This window comes from Hippopotamus amphibius, chromosome 13 (genome assembly GCF_030028045.1).
Source record: "Hippopotamus amphibius kiboko isolate mHipAmp2 chromosome 13, mHipAmp2.hap2, whole genome shotgun sequence".
NCBI classification, from domain to species: domain Eukaryota; kingdom Metazoa; phylum Chordata; class Mammalia; order Artiodactyla; family Hippopotamidae; genus Hippopotamus; species Hippopotamus amphibius.
The window spans coordinates 88,041,553-88,060,701 of NC_080198.1; positions in this window are offsets into that span (position 1 = coordinate 88,041,553).

The following is a 19,149-nucleotide window of genomic DNA, read 5'->3' on the forward strand; positions in this document are numbered from 1 at the left end:
TAAATCAAAAAGAATAAATTAATGAGGAAATTAATTGTTGCAATCATTTAGCCCTTTTAATTACCTTGTCCTGCCTAGGACATTAACTGAGTCTTTTAAAAAGGTGCTAGATGTTTATTGTAAAGCCTGATTGAAATTTTATTAGGCTGTTAATACTTACCAGCTAGAACAAAAAGTTGATTTTTAGGATCTGAACAAAATGCTAACTTAAATATCTGATATAAATTAGTTGTATAAAAATGACCTAAAGATCCCACTGGCAGCTCTAAACGCTGTCATTCCCAACATAGACCCTCGACCTGACAAATCTTGGCCCCAGGTCGTGTTTTTGTTACCCCATGAGAGCACATGAGTGATTCAGCTATTTCGAGGGCAAGTGAAACCTTAACTCCTCCATGATGCCTTGCCTCTCACAAGGCGTGTGTATTTTTGTTTACCCAGATCTTGGAAGGGTGGAATGAGGAAGAACTGTGGGCTGGGGTTTCAGGTTGGCTGGCAATTGTTTAGTGCTCATGGTTGAGAGAGGGGATGAACTTTCTCAAGGATCTTTCCTTTCACAACACTAAGTACCCTTAAGCCCACCAGAATCATGGTAAATCCCACTTCCTGCAGCACTGTTTAGGAAGCTCAACCTCCATCCTTCGTGGCTGTCCCCAGTCTCCCCTGTCAGAATTTAACCTCCAGACACCTCGAGAATAAGAAATATGTCTCAAGATCCTAACAGTATCTCACGAACAGTAAATTATCAAAAGACCACCCTGAGAAAATGCATGGTTCATAAAGAGGAGAGAGAAGAGAGAGTTAAGATTTTTCCTCTCCCTTAAGAAACCACAGATTAGAGGAAGCATACAAGAAAAGGAGACCAAGATTAAGAAAACCTGGAATCTTCCGTCCTCTCCACTGTGGCTGTCAGTGGGTCCCTCCCTGTGCAATTCACTTAGGCTATCTAAGGCTCTAGTTCCTCATGTATGAAACAGGGATAATAGCACTGATCCAGCCTGTCTCCCAGGCTTATGTTGAAGCTCATGGAAAAGCATTTTGTAAAAGGAAAAGTGTTATTCAAATGTAATATGTTTATAATTTTTTAAATTAATTAATTAATTTAATTAATTTATTTATTTTTGACTGCATTGGGTCTACATTGCTGCACATGGCTTTCTCTAGTTGTGACGAGCAGGGGCTACTCTTCGCTGCAGTGCGCAGGCTCCTCATTGCGGTGGCCTCTCTTATTGCAGAGCACAGGCTCTAAGCACATGGGCTTCTGTAGTTGTGGCACACAGGCTCAGTAGTTGTGGCTTGTGGGCTCCAGAGTGCAGGCTCAGTAGTTGTGGTACACGGGCTTAGTTGCCCCGAGGCATGTGGGATCTTCCCCAACCAGGGCTTGAACCCATGTGCCCTGTATTGGCAGGCACATTCTTAACTACTGCACCACCAGGGAAGTCCCTGTTTACAATTTTTATAAAAGTCCGAACTGTTCTGTAAAACTATTAAGCCAAACTTTTATCTATTGTGTTGTTTTTAAATAAGAAATTTTGACACAAATAATAATGACTCTTACAATCCATATATGTAGTCCTATTATACAATATACACAAAAGGAAGACTCTATGAACAGTGGTAAGACTGTACACTACACACTTGCTACTGTTGGATTAAAAGCAACCATTTCTGCTAAGTTGGTAAGTTTTACCCAAGATCCTTTCAGATTTCTCTTTGTTTTCTACACTACCCTTCCCCTAACCCAGTTTTACCAGCTTAAAATACCCTTTTTTAAGAATAATCTAAATTCTCTCTTGATAAAATCTGGCAGTTTCAGCTTTGCCAATAGCCATCTACACCTAGAGGACAGAGATTAACTTTATTTCAAATCCACTCTCCCCTTCAGTTTTATCTCCCTCTTCCCTTGCAGCTCTCTCCTGGACTTCAAAGCAGCTTTGTGGTTTGCCTTGCAGAAAATCAATGGTTGGGAGATGAAAAGCAGCTCTTGTTTATCTCCGCCCGCTGAAGGTCATTCTACTCTGTAGCATCTGTGTGAGATCCACAGCCATTTTTCCTTACAGAGGAAAGAAGTAAATTGAATACATACCCGAAAACCATTATAAGGAGAGAGTGGTACCCATTTTAAACGGGTAGGATCACATCAAAACGAGAATATATTAACGTGGATAAGTAGAATAATGGAGTACTGGTGTTTGGAGTATAAATTTAGACTGTTGTTGATTATGACTGATTTTTTTTTAAACTATGTCTGGACTCAGTGGTGGAGTATAAAACTATACAGTTTATCACATTCTCTAATAGGCACCTAAGAAGCTATTCAAATTTAGTGGGCTTCGAGGATTATGCTTAAGAAGGGCATTAGTGAATGAGGGTGGGTAGGTATCTATTTCTACATAGACAAGTAAAAGCATCGTTTTCCTACTGCAGATATGGCCAGAGTTGTACATTAGTCCCTTTTCAAACAACGATGACACACTCTAACCCAGCCCTATCTTAGCTCTCGGTGTTCTTTTTATTCCAAGGCCGTTTCTTGAACCAATATTGGATAAAGAGACCTTTCTAGATTTCTTTGAGGGCAAGATTAAGTAGCATTTTCATTTTGCTATTTCCCATAGAAACTAGGACATCGTCAGCACAGAAGTGGGCTTCAGTGTGTGTTTATTGAACGAATGAAGAGAATCCTTATTCACAACATAAAAGCATCAATCAACAAGGATTGATTAAGTACCAGGTATGTGCCTGCAACCTGAGCTTTGCAGTGGGCGATATTAAAGAGGTAAGCATGGTCGCTGTTAGAGGGGTTGGCACGTACACAGGAATTTAAAAGGGGAGCAATGACATAACCCGTGGCACAGGCGACACTTGTTCTGTGTGCTCAGCAAAGCGGGGCCAGGTACTACTTCCCTGTGAGCCTGGGCTGTCTCTGATGAGACCACTTCTCAAGGTGGGGCTCTTGGGCTTTGGACTTCAACACTTTGCCATTTGCTGAATGTGTGACCTTGAACACGTTGTTCTGTCTCCTTCAGCCTCAGTTTCCTTATCTGTTAAACAGGATTGATCAGTGCCTGCTTTGCGGGCTTGGTGTGAGGAGTAAAGACGAAAATGATTGTAAGACATACAGTACGTAGCACGTAGAGCACATAAAAATAGAAGTAGCTATTTTTATACCTTTTATTGTTAACCCACCAGAGGAAAGCTTTTTATTCATCGTTAATTCACCCTTAAAAACACGTCATGATATCTCCATACTTGAGGTCTTTTTCCACTCGTTAGGTAGGAGTTAACTAGCCAAGACAGAAGAGGTGTTCAGGCTTGCAGTGGGAATGATGAGGGCCGGAGAGGAAAAGGCTAAATGAGGCTTTCCTTTAGAAGCTAAAATGAGGGCCATCGGGAAGCTGTGAGTGTTAAACAGCCATGAGCTGGGCACTGTGGAATTCTGTGCAGTTCTTGCTGACCTTTGGGGAAACAGCACCTGTTCGCTAGAATTATCTGCCAGGCATCATGAAAGCCATCAGGCATTTTGTCTGCGGGAAGAAAGACACAGCAGTGGCCAGCTGCTGCTGCTACCACACTGAACCTTCACAGACGTCTACCCTGCGATGTGCGATTCTGCCTCCATAAGCTTTCCCACTAGCTCTGACTGCGTAATTTCAGAGATCCTATTTTAAGTCAGTTGTATGGAGCGGCAAGCTGGAATTCCCTTTTAGCCTCTGCCTGTCGCCAACATGTTCTCTTGCCTTTGTCTTTAACATGCATCCATTTCCTAAGAGCACAGGGAGTTAATTCTGCTGCAGTGGTCACAGCACGCCTTCCCGCGCACCTCAGCGGGGGGATTTTATCTTGATGCACAGGTTAGCACATAATTCTGACGCCGCTAAGCACATAAGTGCCACGATAAATCTTTCCTCTGCTGCTTAAGTATTGATATCAGTAATTAATTAGTATTTTGACTATCTTGAGGATTCACGGGCTCACGTAAGACGGAAGAAATTTTAATTCACAACACTGTTGCTCCCTTTCTGTTTCTATTCTAGAAGCAGTCTAATTGCTTAATCTAAAAAAAAAAAAATACACACAGAGGAATTCCTTGGAACAAGTTTTCTCTTGAGACTCAAGTTTAAAAACTACCTTAAATGTGTCTCTTATTACAAACACTCATACTAAATAAAATTGGAGCTAAAATTTGGCAGGTTAATTGTTTATTTTTATTGTTGCCCTATATTATTTCCTTAAGAAAAAGTCTTGGCAGATCATATAGGAATTTCTTCCCTAAGAACACTTCGATATGTTTAAATGCATTTGTCATAGTTGGAGGAGGAATGATGGCACTTTTTTTTTTTTTTGCGATGGCACTTTTTGCGCTGACAGAGTGCTCTAATACAGCGTGCAGGACAGCAGGAGGGACCGCGACAGTGTCACGAGATGGGAACCCGACTTTTCCCTTCCCGGCCGTGTGACCTGGGGCATTGAATTTCACGTTGCTGAGCTTCGGTTTCTGTATCTGTAAAGCAGGTTTAATAACCATGTGTGCCTCACGGGGCTATAGTGAAGATACATGTGATCGTGTATATAAAGCACTAATCAAAGTGCCTGGCACACAGGAAAGACTCAATACGCGGGGCGGCTAACGCTATTAACCATGTAAGACACCACATGTCCATCCTGGTGTGTGCTTTTCCTACATTCTCCTGCTAGTGAACATAAGCAATGGTGAAACTGGCCAAGCAAGGTGCACTTCTTGGCTAAGAGAAGTAGCTTCCTTCATTCACGGCGTCCACAGGCCCAGGAGGGGCTCGAAATACAAAGAAAAGGAGCAGCTGCCAGCAATGGCTTCCGAGGAGCTAGAAGACAGCCATGGGCAGACCGGTCATTGTGGAGCAAGGACACAGAAAGCCGCCTGGCTTTGCCGGGGCAGCGGGGAGACCGTGCTGCTGAAACCTAGTGAGGAGTAGGAGTGTTACTCTCACGGGCAGACAAGGAGGGCAGTGCCAGCAGAGGAAAAAGAAGGCAGTGCTAGGAGAGGAGGGGAGCCGTGGGGAATGTATGAGGGCCACACCGCCTGCCCTGAATACGTACTGGGCCTGAGTAAGGACCCAGACGGAGGCCCTTCTGCACCGTGTGCACCGGGAACCCCAGGGTTCTGGATTTCTGGATGGGAGGCGGGGCGAGGGCACAAGCTCAAGTTGTGCACATCCCTCGGGGAGGGGGATCTGGGGGGGCTGGTGGAGCTGGACTAAATCCTGGAGCAGGACCCAGAGCAGAGGCCGCTGACGAATCCTGAACAGCAGTGTGACCTGATCGGTCGTACATGTTAGACATGTCAGTCTCTCTTATAGCAGAGAAGAGGGTTGATTGGAGGAAAGACCTGGGGGGAGGGAGTCCAGTGAGGCGTCTGTCCATTTGGGGGCGGGGATGGGGGATTTGGTGGGGACCAAGCGTCTGAACAAGAAGAGGAACCATGGGCATGGAAATGGAGGAATAGAAACAAAAGAGAGAAGGAGTATAGAGTCAACAGGACTTAGTAATTTTTTTTTAAATGTCTGTGTATGTGGGTGAGGCAACAGAAAGGAAGAGAGAGAAATACAGTCTGGCTCCCTGGTTTTAGGCTTCATCAAGAAGCAGGGCTGACCAGGACATGGAGTGGTAGGAGGAGAAGATTGGGTTCAGCTCCGGATTTGAACTGCCTGGTGAAAACCCAGTTGGAGTCGCTGGCAAGGAAGCTGGATACATGAGCCACAGGCTTGGGGCAGCAATCTGGGCTGGATGGACAGGTGTGGGAGCTTCAGCACGTTGGCAGCGGTTGAAGACACGGACGTGGATGAAACTGGCTGGGGAAACTGTTAGTGAGACAGTGGGACCCAGAACAATACCTAACAAAGGATGGGCAGAGAAAGAGGGGAAAGGGCTGGGTGGGTTGCAGAAAGAAATCAGCATAACAGGAGCATGGAGTTTAGTTGAAGAAGAAAAGAATGGTTTGAGGGTGTCAAATGCTTTGAAAGGTAAGTAATACAAGGAAGTTAAAAATGGTTACTTTATCAGTTTGTGTCACCTCCTCTAGAGACCATCCTTGACCATTCAAGAATACCCCCTTCCCATTTTCTTTCAAACACTTACCCCAATTTGTAATTGTATCTCTATTTCCAAGTTAATTTGTTTAACATCTGCCCCCATCCCCCGCCACTAGACTACATGATGAAGAGAGCAGGGCCCTGCCTCTCTTGTTCACTCTATATTTTCAGGGCTTAGCTCAGTGTCTGGCACACAGTAGGTGCTCAGTCAAGTCTAGTGACTTGGCTGAGAGTAAGTTCAGTGGCACAGACGCTGGTGCCAGGGGCTGAGGAGTAAACTGGAAATGAGAAAATAGAGAAAGAGTGAGAAAACTGCAATTTCTAGAAAGCGAGAGGGCAGAAGCTAGAGGGAGAAAATAGCTGTAAAAGGAGCTTTTTATTTTTTGTTAATTTTTAGAATAGAAGAGACTTGAATCTGTTTATATGATGAAAGAATGGAGCTCATGAAGAAGCAGCAGCTAGAGACACAGAGAGAGGAAGGCCAGGATCCAGAGCAGGTGGACGGATTGGCAGGGACAAGAGATGGGATGGGCAGCAGTGGAGCAAGGCGCTGTGAAAGGCAGAGGAGGTGGTGCAAATCTGGGCGAAGGTAGCTGCAGGGAAATGAGGTTGGAAGAATTCATACCTAATCGTTTCCAATTTCTCTGTAATATAAGAATGGGGGACAGTGGCCTGGAGAAAATAATGAAGATTGGAAAGATGTGCTTAGGGGAAGGAGGCAGCTAGAAGGTAGGCTTTGTGAGGACAGGGACTTTTTCTGTCTTTTTACACCTGGACCCTCGGTACCTATAATAGTACTTAGAGTATGAATCCGCTGGATGGATAGATGAATGTTGTTTGGGTTATCAGCTGCTGCACAACAACTCTTTATCCTCAAGTGGAAGGAATACAACTTCCTGGCTTAAAACAACAACATATTAACATTTATCACAGTTCTGTGAATCAACCAGGCAGTTTTCTTCAGCCTTATGTAGTGACAGCTGGGGTGCTGGAAGGTGCTGGCTAAAAAGAGCCCCACTCACTGGCTGGCACTAGATGAAGCTGCTGGCTGGCAGCTCCATTGAGGCTGTTTGCTGGGGTCCTTGGTTCCCTCCACATAGACCCCTTCCTGTGGCTGCTTGGCCTCCTCAGAATGGAGGCTGCTTCCAAAAAGGAGCGGTCCAAGTGGCAAAGGCCTCCCAGCAGTCATCCTGATGATGAAGACCAGGACCACATGAAGGGCAGAGCAGAGACCGGGAAGGATGAAACCTCCCAGCCCCAAACTGCCTACCTCTCTGAACATCTTTTGTGTGAAACAGAACTAAGTACCCATATCATTGAGCCGCTGTTTTGGGCTGTTTTGTTTTTTGGTTACATGCAGCCAAACCTGATTCTAAGTGGTACAACCAAGGAACAAGAAGCAAGCAGAAGCTGTACCTTTACTATAGTCGAGCAAAGCAGTATGGCTGAGTCACTTCTATCAAACAGTCCCTTCTTATTATATTTTGCAACCACCTATTTTACTCACCTATAATGACATAGAGAATACTGCCTCTATTGCAGAAATCGGTCCATCGAGAAACCAAGCACCATACTCGGAGGATTGGAGAACTCAGGTTTATTAAGCCAGCATCCCGAGACAAGCTAACGCTCCAAAGTTCTGGGCCCCAAGCTCAGGGTGAGCTTTACTTTTATAGAGGTCAGTGCGCATGGTTACAGTCAGCATTGGTAGATTGGTTACTTGGTTTACAGAGCAGGGAAGTTTCCAAACAGAAACTTACAAAAGCAGGTGCAGAACATTCCATATTTAGCAAAACATCTTATGGTTACATTTGATTGCTAGGTCATCCTGTTTTTGTTTTTCTTTTTCCCTGCAGCAAGTATATTTTACAAAAGCAGAACCAGCATGGAGTTATTTGTAGCTGAGTGCAAGTTTCTAATTTTCCTCTTCACCTCTACTGCCACCAATAATTAAACACACATATATTGCCTTAACTACAGAAGAAGGATAAATAAAAGGAAAGTAACTCATAATATAATAACATATATTTCATCACATACCTACTAGAGTAGGACCGCCCTAGGAGACATAAAGAAGCTTGTCTGGTACTGGCACCTGCATATAATAAATAAGCTGGGACTTAAGGGAGGTAGGAATAATTACTCATATGAATATTAGGTAGGACACAAAAAGCATGTGAGGTGGAGAACTATGGACTGTCCCACACATTACAGGACATCTGACATTTCTTCCAATTGTTACAACCAAAACTGCCCCACAAATTTCCAAAACAGGGGCAGTATCCGCTCATATTTGAGAACCTCTGATCTCAGCAGGTTAGGAGCACCTGGGCTCTTTGCTTGGCACAAAGAGCCCAGGGACTAGTACTTCACCTGTGCTTGGGGCCTTCCTGAAGCAGAGGAACGGTGGCCTGTCATTGAAGGCTCTTACTCTCCTCTCTTCCTACCCTCATCTCCAGGGTAGCTCTACTCAGAGCTCTCCCAGTTAGGAATGCCAGATTAGCAAATAAAATAATAGGATTTCCCCAGTTAAATTTGAATTTCAAATAACAATGAATTATTTTTTTAGTGTAAGTAGTTACCAAATATTGCATGAGACAGGTTTACACTAAACACGTATCTGTTGTTTACCTGAAAATAGAATTTAACTGGGTAGCCTGTACTTTATCCAACAACCTTACTCCCAGCACACCTTGCTTTCCTCAGGATCTTGGGCAAATCTGTTCTAAATGGCATGGTTCCAATGAGGAGTGTTTTGGGTTTTTTTTTTTTTCTTTTTTTCGTTTCTTTTTTTTTTTACGTTTTGGCTGCGTTGGGTCTTCGTTGCTGCACACGGGCTTTCTCTAGTTGTGGCGAGCGGAGGCTACTCATCCTTGCAGTGCAAGGGCTTCTCATTGTGGTGGCTTCTCTTGTTGCGGAGCATGAGCTCTAGGCAAGCAGGCTTCAGTAGTTGCAGCATGAGGGCTCAGTAGTTGTGGCACATAGGCCTAGTTGCTCCACAGCACGTGGGATCTTCCCAGACTAGGGATCGAACCTACATCCCCCACACTGGCAGGCGGATTCTTAACCACTGCATCACCAGGGAAGCCCCTGGATCCAGATGGGAGTCTTTAAGAATTATGTACATAACACAGCATTTCCCAAAGGAAATTTCATGGAATATTATGTCTACAAAATGCTCTGAGAGAAAAAGAGGCTGTATATCTCACACTACAGCTTAAAATGACTCTACCAAAAAGATGTTCATTTAATGATTAACCTAGCATTTCCTAAACTGATCTCACCTAGCACACACTAACTTCCTCAAGCACTGGTGGGCCACTGAACACTCTGCAGGAGGCTGGCTTGAGGCAGCTCCAGTGCTGGAGTCCAGACTAGTCCCAGGCGGCCACACTCAGGCTGCATGGTTATTGCCTCTGGGCCTCAGTGTCTCATCGGTGGAGTAGAGAAGTTAAATGAGATTAACTTGAAGATCCCTGGAGTTCATGAAATTGGGGAGATTCAGCTTTCACACACTTCCTTTCCCAGAGTTGTGTTCCTGTCCCATTGTTGCCAAGAGCCACCTTAAGCCAAACTCCAAAGTTGGAACAAACTGAAAGATCAAACCTCACACTACATGAGCTGTCTCTGAGAGCCTGGCTTCTCCAACCTAACTTCAGCTTTGATCCATCGCAGGCCCAGCAGACGCCATGGTGATGAGCTCTGTAATTCCATGGGAAAGACATGGGAAACCCAAGCATAACAGCAATAATTCAACAGCCTAGCAAATCCCAGATTTAATTTGTGCTTCCCCCTTAGCGTGACGGATGATAAATATATGAGAGCAAAAGAATGTTCATCTCTGACGAAAGAATTTCAGCACATTGACCGGAATCTCTAGTTTGCAGCAAGTTGAGTTGCAGTTGGTAGGTAAGTTAGTTTGCATCTTTTCATAACACAGAAATATTTGACATGGTTTAGACTCCCAGGAAGGTGCTTTGCTCAAGGCCCATTTAATCCACAATGAAACCATAGCTCTGAGTATTCCTCAAAGGCTGCACATCGCAAGGCATCCATTTAGTCCTCTTTCCCTTCATTTCCTCTCCCTGGACTTACAGCTCCTCTTATTTCATTGCTCCGGCCTCCCACTCATCACTAACTTTACCAATTCACCAAGGGAAAAAAAACGCTATCCCCCAAATTCATGCTTTCTGCAGTCAGAGGGAGACCACACCAATGGTCATCTTCAACAGCTAAGTGAGCCCCACCTGCCCCACCTCCAGAACGGTGCTGGTCAACCACTCATACATCAGCCACATGCAAGTCTGAAGTTCCTAAATCCTCAATTGCCAGAACGCAGGCAAGTAATGTCTGCTTTAAAAGCAAAACATGGTTGGATTTCCCTGGTGGCACAGTGGTTAAGAATCCACCTGCCAATGCAGGGGACATGGGTTTGAGCCGTGGTCTGGGGAGATCCCACATGCCACGGAGCAACAACGCCCATGCACCACAACTGCTGGGCCTGTGCTCTAGAGCCCGTGAGTCACAACTAGTGAGCCCACGTGCTGCAATTACTGAAGCCCATGCGCCTAGAGCCTGTGCTCTACAACGAGAAGCCACTGCAATAAGAAGCCCGTGCACTGCAACGAACAGTAGCCCCCGCTCACCACAACTAGAGAAAGCCCGTGCACAGCAACGAAGACCCAGCAGAGCTAAAAATAAATAAATAAATAATAAATAAATCTTTAAAAAAAAAAAAAAGCAAAACATGGGAGGATCAGCCTTTTCTCATCTTCTGTGATGGTATTGGAGGTGCCAGCTCAAACCTAAATTGGGCTTTCTGCTAAGATTCACGTATGTCCAGACACGTCTGTCCTGTTGGTGGGCAGGAGCCACGAGCATGACAGTCATTGGGATAGGGGTCCGGGGTCAGCCCAGTGCTGATCTGGAACGGTGGTTCTCAAAATGTGGTCCTCAGACCAGGCGGCATCAGCATCATTGGGGAATTCATTAGAAATGTAAAATCTTGGGTCCCACTCCGGATTTACTAAATCAGAAAGCCTGCGGTTAAAGCCCGAAAGGGCTTAACAAAGCCTTCAGGTGACTCTAATAAGTGGTAAAGTTTGGTTGCTCCACGGCATGTGGGATCTTCCTGGGGTAGGGATAGAACCCGTGTCCCCTGTATTGGCAGGCAGATTCTTACCCACTGCGCCACCTAGGAAGTCCCAGTGGTAAAGTTTGAGAAGGCTGAACCTCCTACCTGGCCTCCTGAATCCTTACCTGTGCTGCACGAAAACAGAGGGCTCCAGGCAGACACTGCAGGATGTGTCCTCACAAAGTTATGTGTGACCTGGCAGCTTGATCATTGCTACCCGGCAGGCAAAGTGACAGAACAGGGGAGACAGGTGGCCTCGCCCCGTGAGAACTCTGGAAAGTACAGCAGCTCCTCCGCTTCCTGCTAATTTGGGCCACGAGGAAAGGGAAACCCTCCTGGCCCAGGGAATCTAGACTGTGGAGAACACCGGAACCATGCACAGGTGAGGAGAGGCACAGCCACCCTTAGGTGACTTCTTGGTCCCCAGCCAGGGAACCCTGAACAGAAGAGCGTAAAAGGGCTGTTCTTGAGGTCACAGGAGACACCCACTGGGGAGTATCTGAAACTGGGTGGGACTTGCTGCGGATGCTGGGCCATGAACCTGGGAGGGAAAGCCTGTGATATTCAGGCTGTTACCATTAATCTAATCCTGCTAGAATGGGGAGGCCTGGGGAAGCTAGAGTTACAGGAGGAACGGATGTTCCTCTTTAGTGTCGGGTTTAGTACGTAGAAAACTTTGATGCCTTCACCTCTCTCTGATGACTCTGTGGTACAAACAGCAAGCCAAGAAAAATCTTGGCTTGGATTTAAAAACACAGAGGGGCCATCCTTCCCCTTACGCCCCACCCCCAGCACATGCGCACACGCACACGTGGGTCTCTGCACGGCACGTAGCAATGGGTATTTACTGAGGGTTTCCTGGCTGACAGTGAAAGCCTGCTTGCCTGAGCATCAGTCAGATCCATGGCTTTTCCTGACAATTACCCCATCAGCTTCAGCCCTGGTAGAATAAATGAGCCATTTAAAGGTTGCTGGAAGCTTCAGAACCAGCAGTGCCTGCTTGCATACAGTGGTTTGGCAATTTGGGGTCTCCCTGGGCTCTCACGAAAAGGGTATCACATTTCTGACCACTTTCCCTGTGGTTGGACTTATTTCTCTTCCTTTGAAGCTCATAATTTCTGAAACGGTGCCTCCCTTTTCTTTCCTGTTTGTTTACCCTCTTGTAACCTGAAGGCAATGAGGCCCAAGTCATGGAAATTGTTAATTGCACCCTTCAGTTTCATTGAACAAAGGAACTGGTGAGGGCTTGGGCTGGGGCTGCTGGGAAGTTCAAGGCCTGTTTGTTTGGCCCCGGGGTGACTGGAGCCCACACTAAACTTCTCATCTTAAGGCCCTGCCTCCCTCCCAGGATGTCAGCTTAACACTCATATTGTTACTTTTTAAGTTACTGAGTATCTGGGCGTTTCATTCTCCAGAAGGTATTTTTTTTAGAAAATTAACTTTGGCAGGAAGGGCGGGGAGGGGGTGGTGTTCATGTGTTATATTAATTCGCCCCAGACACCATCAGCTTGGAAGTGAAATCACGGGGTGTTAGTCAGCACTGGTTCCTAGTGAGTGTACCACTTCCCCCAGGGCATCAAGAGATCGCACCCGCGAGGCAAGGTACTAAAATTCCTGTCCATGGCTCCATGCCCACTGCTTCTTGTCCCCTGTGGCTCTGTCCATTACGGGGTCATGTAATACTAACCTTGTCTTGGTTGCTATCTTTCCTTCCCAACTTGCAACTGAATTTCCTACACGAAGTAACAGGAAAGTCAAAGAATACAAATCTTTTTCAATGCCAGGATCAGTTTGGAGTTCAGTGCCCAGGGAACTCAGCCTCAAGAACCTTTCCAACTGCCCACCTGCCAGAGAACCCAAAGCAAAAAATTCTTCTTCCTGTCATCTGCCTTTCAGTCATTTTGATGAGGGGGCCTTAATCCTGGAAAAGGGACAAAATAAAATGGAGCCAGAGGGAGAGAATAAGTGAGCGACTATATCACAGCCTCCATCGTTCGTAGAGACCCAAGAGTTGTAGGAACCAGCCTAGGCCACCCTGACAGGTGCAGCCCCCATCACGTGTGACAGAGATTCACCAGAACCCACGTTTCAGCAGGGGCTGGCCGGGCGTGTATGATCTCCAGGCCCCCTGCGTCAGGATGGACTGCTTAGTTCTGTGATGGAAACAAGTCTCTAAAGGGAGATCAGATGTCTCCTGTCGAGGCTAAAACAGAGTTGGTAACAATGGCTTCTTTGGTGTTCTGGAAAGGGACAGCTGTTGGCAAGGCTCACCCATCTCCCCTTGAGAGGGACATTGCTCCATCTTCCCTGTTTCCCTTCCTCCCCTCGTGCTGTGTGATAAACAAACCACACAGTATCCTCCATTTCACCTTGAATGAGCTCTCTTATCCTCCCGTATCGATGTCACTGACATTTGATTCTGAGGTATTGCAATAGATGATAAACAACTTTACCTTTTACAGGGGACCTGAGAGGAAAGGATAGTGAGAATAAGTAGGTTCATTGTTGACAGAGAGGCAGCCTATTCACCAGGATTCTTTTCCTTCCTTAGAAATGGCCTTGCTAACCTGGCAGAGCGCAGTGATAGAGGCGGCTGGTGGAGGAGGTAGGCAGGTATCTCAGAGTTTGAGACTTTATTTAAATTGGCTGTGTTGCCCCTAAGTGGCAAGGTTTTCTGGCCTGATGTCAGTAGTGGTAATGTTAACTACTGGGCTGGATTCCCATTCCGTGTTTCTCTTCCTAATCCATCCTAATCATATTTTCCTCATTCATGATCTCATATAACCTGGTGGTGAGATACAACATCCTTTGTTCTCAGACCAACAGTGGAAATAGTTATCAAGGAATGGATATTCCCAATTATGGCTTCCCTTGCCCATTTTGTGGAAACCAGTCTAGACCTTTCCCTGGGAGAGAAAGCTTGACCTCATAAACAAAGAAGTGAGTTCTGAGCCCAGAAGACACGGTGATTCTTAGCCTTTAAACTAATTGACAGCGACGCCTTGTAAAGTCACAGGAAGGACCCGGGCTCCAGAGTTAGCCAGACTGGGTTTCAATTCCCAGCTCTACAACTTACTGATTCAGTGACACTGGGCGAGTCACTTGACCTGTTTGAAAATCAGTTTCCCAATCCATAAAATAGAGGTAATAATACTCATCTTGTGAGGATTTAATAATGTAATTCAGGCTAAATTCCAGATACTTTCTCACCAACCTCTGTACTTCCTAGAACTTAATTCTGTTCTATTCTTGGCTTCAGGAAGGCAAGGATATTTTTTTCAATCCTATGTCCCCATCACATATTAGGCGTTCAGTAAAAAAAATGTTAAAACAAATTATTTGCAGAACAAAATCCCTGGGATTTCTTTCTTCCTCACTCTATACACCTTTTTCTTATCCCATTCTATACTTCCTCATCAGACTTCTGCTTCTGGCCAAAATGGAATAACAGAGGCCTAATTTACTCTTACATCTTGTAATAGGTTGAGTAATGTCCACCCAAAGATATCAAGTCTTAATTCCTAGACTAGTAAATGTTAGCTTACTTGGAAAAAAGGTATTTGCAGAGATATAAATTGAGGATTTTAAGATGAGGAGATTAACCTGGATTATTTAGGTGAGCCCTAAATGTCACAACTGTCCTTATAAGAGAGAAATAGAGTTAACACAGGCACACAGAGAAAAGTTGATGTGAAAACAGATGCAGAGATGGAGGTGATACAGCTACATTCTAGGAATGCCAGGACAGCCACCAGAAGCTGGAAGAGGATTCTCCACTAGAATCTTAGAAGGAACATCCTTTGACACCTTGATTTCAGATTTCTGGCCTCCAGAACAGTGAGAAAGTAAATGTTAGCTGTTGTTTTCAGCCACCCAGTTTGAAATTTTTTACAGCAGCCCTAGGAAACAAATACACACCTCAAACAACTAAAAAACTGGATAAAATATGGGAAAAAAATGAATTTCAGATATTGGTCAGCAGACAATGCAAAACATTGATCACTGAGAGAAGGGAGACAACTGCCCCAGCTTGCCTCCTAGAGAGTTTCCAGGCTGCAACACAGGGAGAAGATTGTGGCTCTCAGAATTTGGCCATTTGGCTAGACATTCATGTGGAAGGCCTGGGTTACTTTCCCAGCATTGGTCTGATAAGTTGTTTATTGTATAATCTCCTGAAAGAGGTTTGTCTTTTGGTTTTTTGGGTTTTTTTGCTTGGATAGTTTTTGATTTAAAAAAAAGCAACCCTTTAGTTAGATTTTTCATAGATTGCAAATCTCATTTTGCTTAGGTTTGTGTCAAATTTGGCAATTTTTCAAAGGGGAAGAGAGAGGGTTTCTTCCTCTAGGTTATGTTCTTGATTAACATGTCCATAAAGATGTTCACTGACTTGTTCCTTTGACAGAATGGAAAGAATGTTTAAACCTCTAGTTTGAAATGTGACTTGCTTTGGGGCACCAAGATCCCCTCACCTGTGCTGTTTACTTTCTTCTCCACCAGGGTATAAATTCCAAAAGGGCAGGATGTTGTCTTATTCTCTGCCATGTCCCCAGAGTCTAGACTAATTCCTGGCACATAGGGAGTTCTCATATTTGTTTACTGGATTAAGTGATCAGCATCATTTAACTTAAGGAAATAAACTGTACAGTGCCTGGGACACAGGCACAAAAAATAGGATGTGGAAGATGGTGGCTTCTGGAAGAGGATGGCACAGGGCATTCGTCTGCTCACATCGCCACAATGAAATGCTGCAGGCTGGGCCACTTACACAAGAGAAATTTATTTTCTCACAGTTCTGGAGACAATAAGTCCAAGATCAGGGTGCCAAAAATATGCAGTTTCTGGGGAAGCCTCTCTGCCTGGCTTGCAGATGGCTGCCTTCTCATTATGTCCTCAGATAACTTTTTCTCAGGTGTGCGCTTGGGCAGAGAGAGAGCGCTCTGGTGTTGCTTCCTCTTCCTTTTAAGGTGCCAGTCTATCAGCTGGGGACCCGCCCCTTATGATCTCATTTCACTTTACCTCCCTACAGGCCCTCTCTCCAAGTGCAGCCACTCTGGGTGTTAAGGTTTCAACGTAGGAATCGGGGCGGGGCACAATTCGGCCCATAGCACACAGGTTTGTTTGTGTGTTTCGTTTTTTCCTAGTAAATATCTAAACCAATGTGAACCTGGTCTACAGGTCTTAGAGAAAGGGAACTATTTTTACACAAAATTAGGAATAGTAGTTTAATATCATCAAACATCCAGCCAGTATTCAAAGTTCCCTGATTGTCTTTTTAATTTCTGGAATGTCTCTTTTATAGTTGATACATCCAAATTAGGATACAAACAAATAAGGTCCATAAATTGCATGCATTTTGTTGATTTGCTCTAAAGTCTCTTTTAATTTTTTTTTCTTTTTCCTTCCAATTTACTTCTTGAGGAAGCCAAGTTGTTTGTTCTGTAGTTTCGCACATTCTGGATTTTGCTGATGGCTTTCCCATGGGAAAACATGTTTCTCTCTTCTCCTTATTTCCTGCAAACTGTTTCTTTGACTGGAGGTTTGAGGGAAATGGAACATTTAACTCCTAAAGTGATTTATTCTAATTTAGTGTTTGTTAAGTATTTGTAGAGAGGGGGAGGGTCAGAGGCTATTCTCCAGGAGCCACAGCGGCTCTGCGGCGGTGGAGGGCAGCTGTGGGCCTGCTGCAGCCTGCTCTAGCACACCGCCCCAGCCCCATGGGGACCCGCCCTGCCCTCAGGCCCTGGGCGCTGCGAGAAGCTCCTACAGTGTGTGCCTGGCGAAGGCCCCCCATCTGTGGGGCGGCATAGGAAATCCATCCATAAGAAAAGATTTGAAAGCTTGGGATAGTCTACTGTGGTCCCCTTGAAGGATGCCCTGGAAGCCCAGATGGACCCTCTTCTCTTGTAAAACGGCACTTGGTAAAAACGCATGCGAACAGGAAGCATAAACATAAGTGGAGCAATGCCTATGGGACTGAATGAGACTTGAAAAAACTTCAGAGGATGTGGCAAGACCTTCAGCCATATACGTGGCTGTCCTGATGCCCCTAGAGCTTCGTTACGATCACACATTTATCCAAAGGGTAGTGGGAGCCCTGCAGAACATAGGAATCTGTAGGGAAAGGAAAATGGAAAGCTCCAGGCACAACCAGAAGTTAGTTGTCAAATAAGACCCTTATCTTGTCAAGTAATCTGCGTGGCCAGACACTGGATGCTCGACGTCTGCCCTGACATGACTGCTGGACCCAGCAGCAGCCATCTGACCCAACAGAATCCCAGAACTGACTTTTATATCAAAGAGTTCTTTTCAGCCTCAAAAAACCAAACTCGAACTGGAGGGTGAAATTTACAACATGGGCACTGAACCAGTTTTGAAATCACAGGACATAGAAACCCAAACTGACATTCCATTTGCAGACACCTCTACTCAGTCTTACAGTTATAGAGGAAATTCTAACTTCTGGGCCTAGAAATGTTTGAAATGCAGCCGCAGGCAGACCTAAACATCTGGTTAGGCAACGGACCTCAGTTGCCTCTGGGATATGTTCTGAAATACTCCAGCTTTTCCCTGAGTCTTGATTCATTGGACTCAGAAACTCAACCAGAGGGAGGCTTTACTATTAAAGATACACCAGCTCTAGAAAGCAAGGTCCAATTGATAGAAACACAGATAGTAAGTACTGGTTTTGAAAACAGGGAGTTTGTTCCTCACCAGCAATGAAACTCCAGCAATGGACGATTTTCTTTTGGCCAAATTGATCTGTTATATGTTGGAATCTCAGTTACGTAGAAACTCAAGAGTCGTGCGGAATTACACACCGTCTCTAGCTTCGAAGAGTTGAGTCTACCTGTGCTATGACATTTACAATTTTCTTTTAAAATTAAAAAAAAAAGAGAGAACCGGGACAACAGTATTATTTATATTGAATGTAGTCAGTTATGGGTACTTCGAAGTTTTATAGTTCTTTGCCTTTTTCACTCGTAAACATGAAATTTGTATATAAATGTGACTGTGTTATAAAGTGTAAGATGCTGATCAATATATATTTTTAAAGGTTTCCAACTGGAATAATTCTGGCATTTGATAACCTGTGCCTGAAAATTTCTATCCACTTAGAGTAATGAAGCCACAAGATCCTTAATGAGAGCAAGAAAAAATGCACAACGTGTGTTCATTTATTTTAGTTTTTTAATATTGCTTTATTTGTTTAATAGATTTTGAAATGTAGAAGAGAGTGAAAGGCATATCTCTAGTTTTATTCTTAATCTGCACAAGTAAGAAGCAAAAATATAAACTGTCAGGCAGCCCTCCCCTGAGGACTCTGGTTAATGTTTCCAAGTTTCTCTAAAAACGATTAGCCTCATTTCAGAAACACGCTGGCTTTCTAGTCTACACCAGATCCTGGCAGCTTGTTTTGTTCACAAGAAACAGGTTATCAAAGAGGAAAAGTATTCCCTCCAGCCCTCCAACCTGCTTTTCAGAGAATTAGAGTCAGATTAACTGATGTATCTGGAAAGAAGCCTTTCCTGGCAATAGCAAAACCAGTGGTGTTCAAAGGTCTCAAATTTAGAGATAAATTAAGCACTTAACAGAAGCTCTTTGCTAAAGATTTTCTTTCTGGAAGTTCATCAGAGAATGATTTTATTAATGATTTGCTCGACAGGCCACCATTTGTTCAGAAGGTCATAGAATTTATTTTTACACTTTTTACATACAGAAAAGTAGATGAAACATAAATATACAATTAAAAAATAATTGTAAAATGAACACTTACATCACAGGTCAAGCAATAGGATACCGCTAGACCCCAGAAGTTTCCAGTGTGTCCCTACCAAATCATAACATCCTCCCTCCCCACTCTTCTGACTTTTGTTATAATTACTTTCTTGGGACTTTCTCCTGTGCGTATACTTCCGTTTGTTCGTATTCTCTCTTAAGATGTTATTC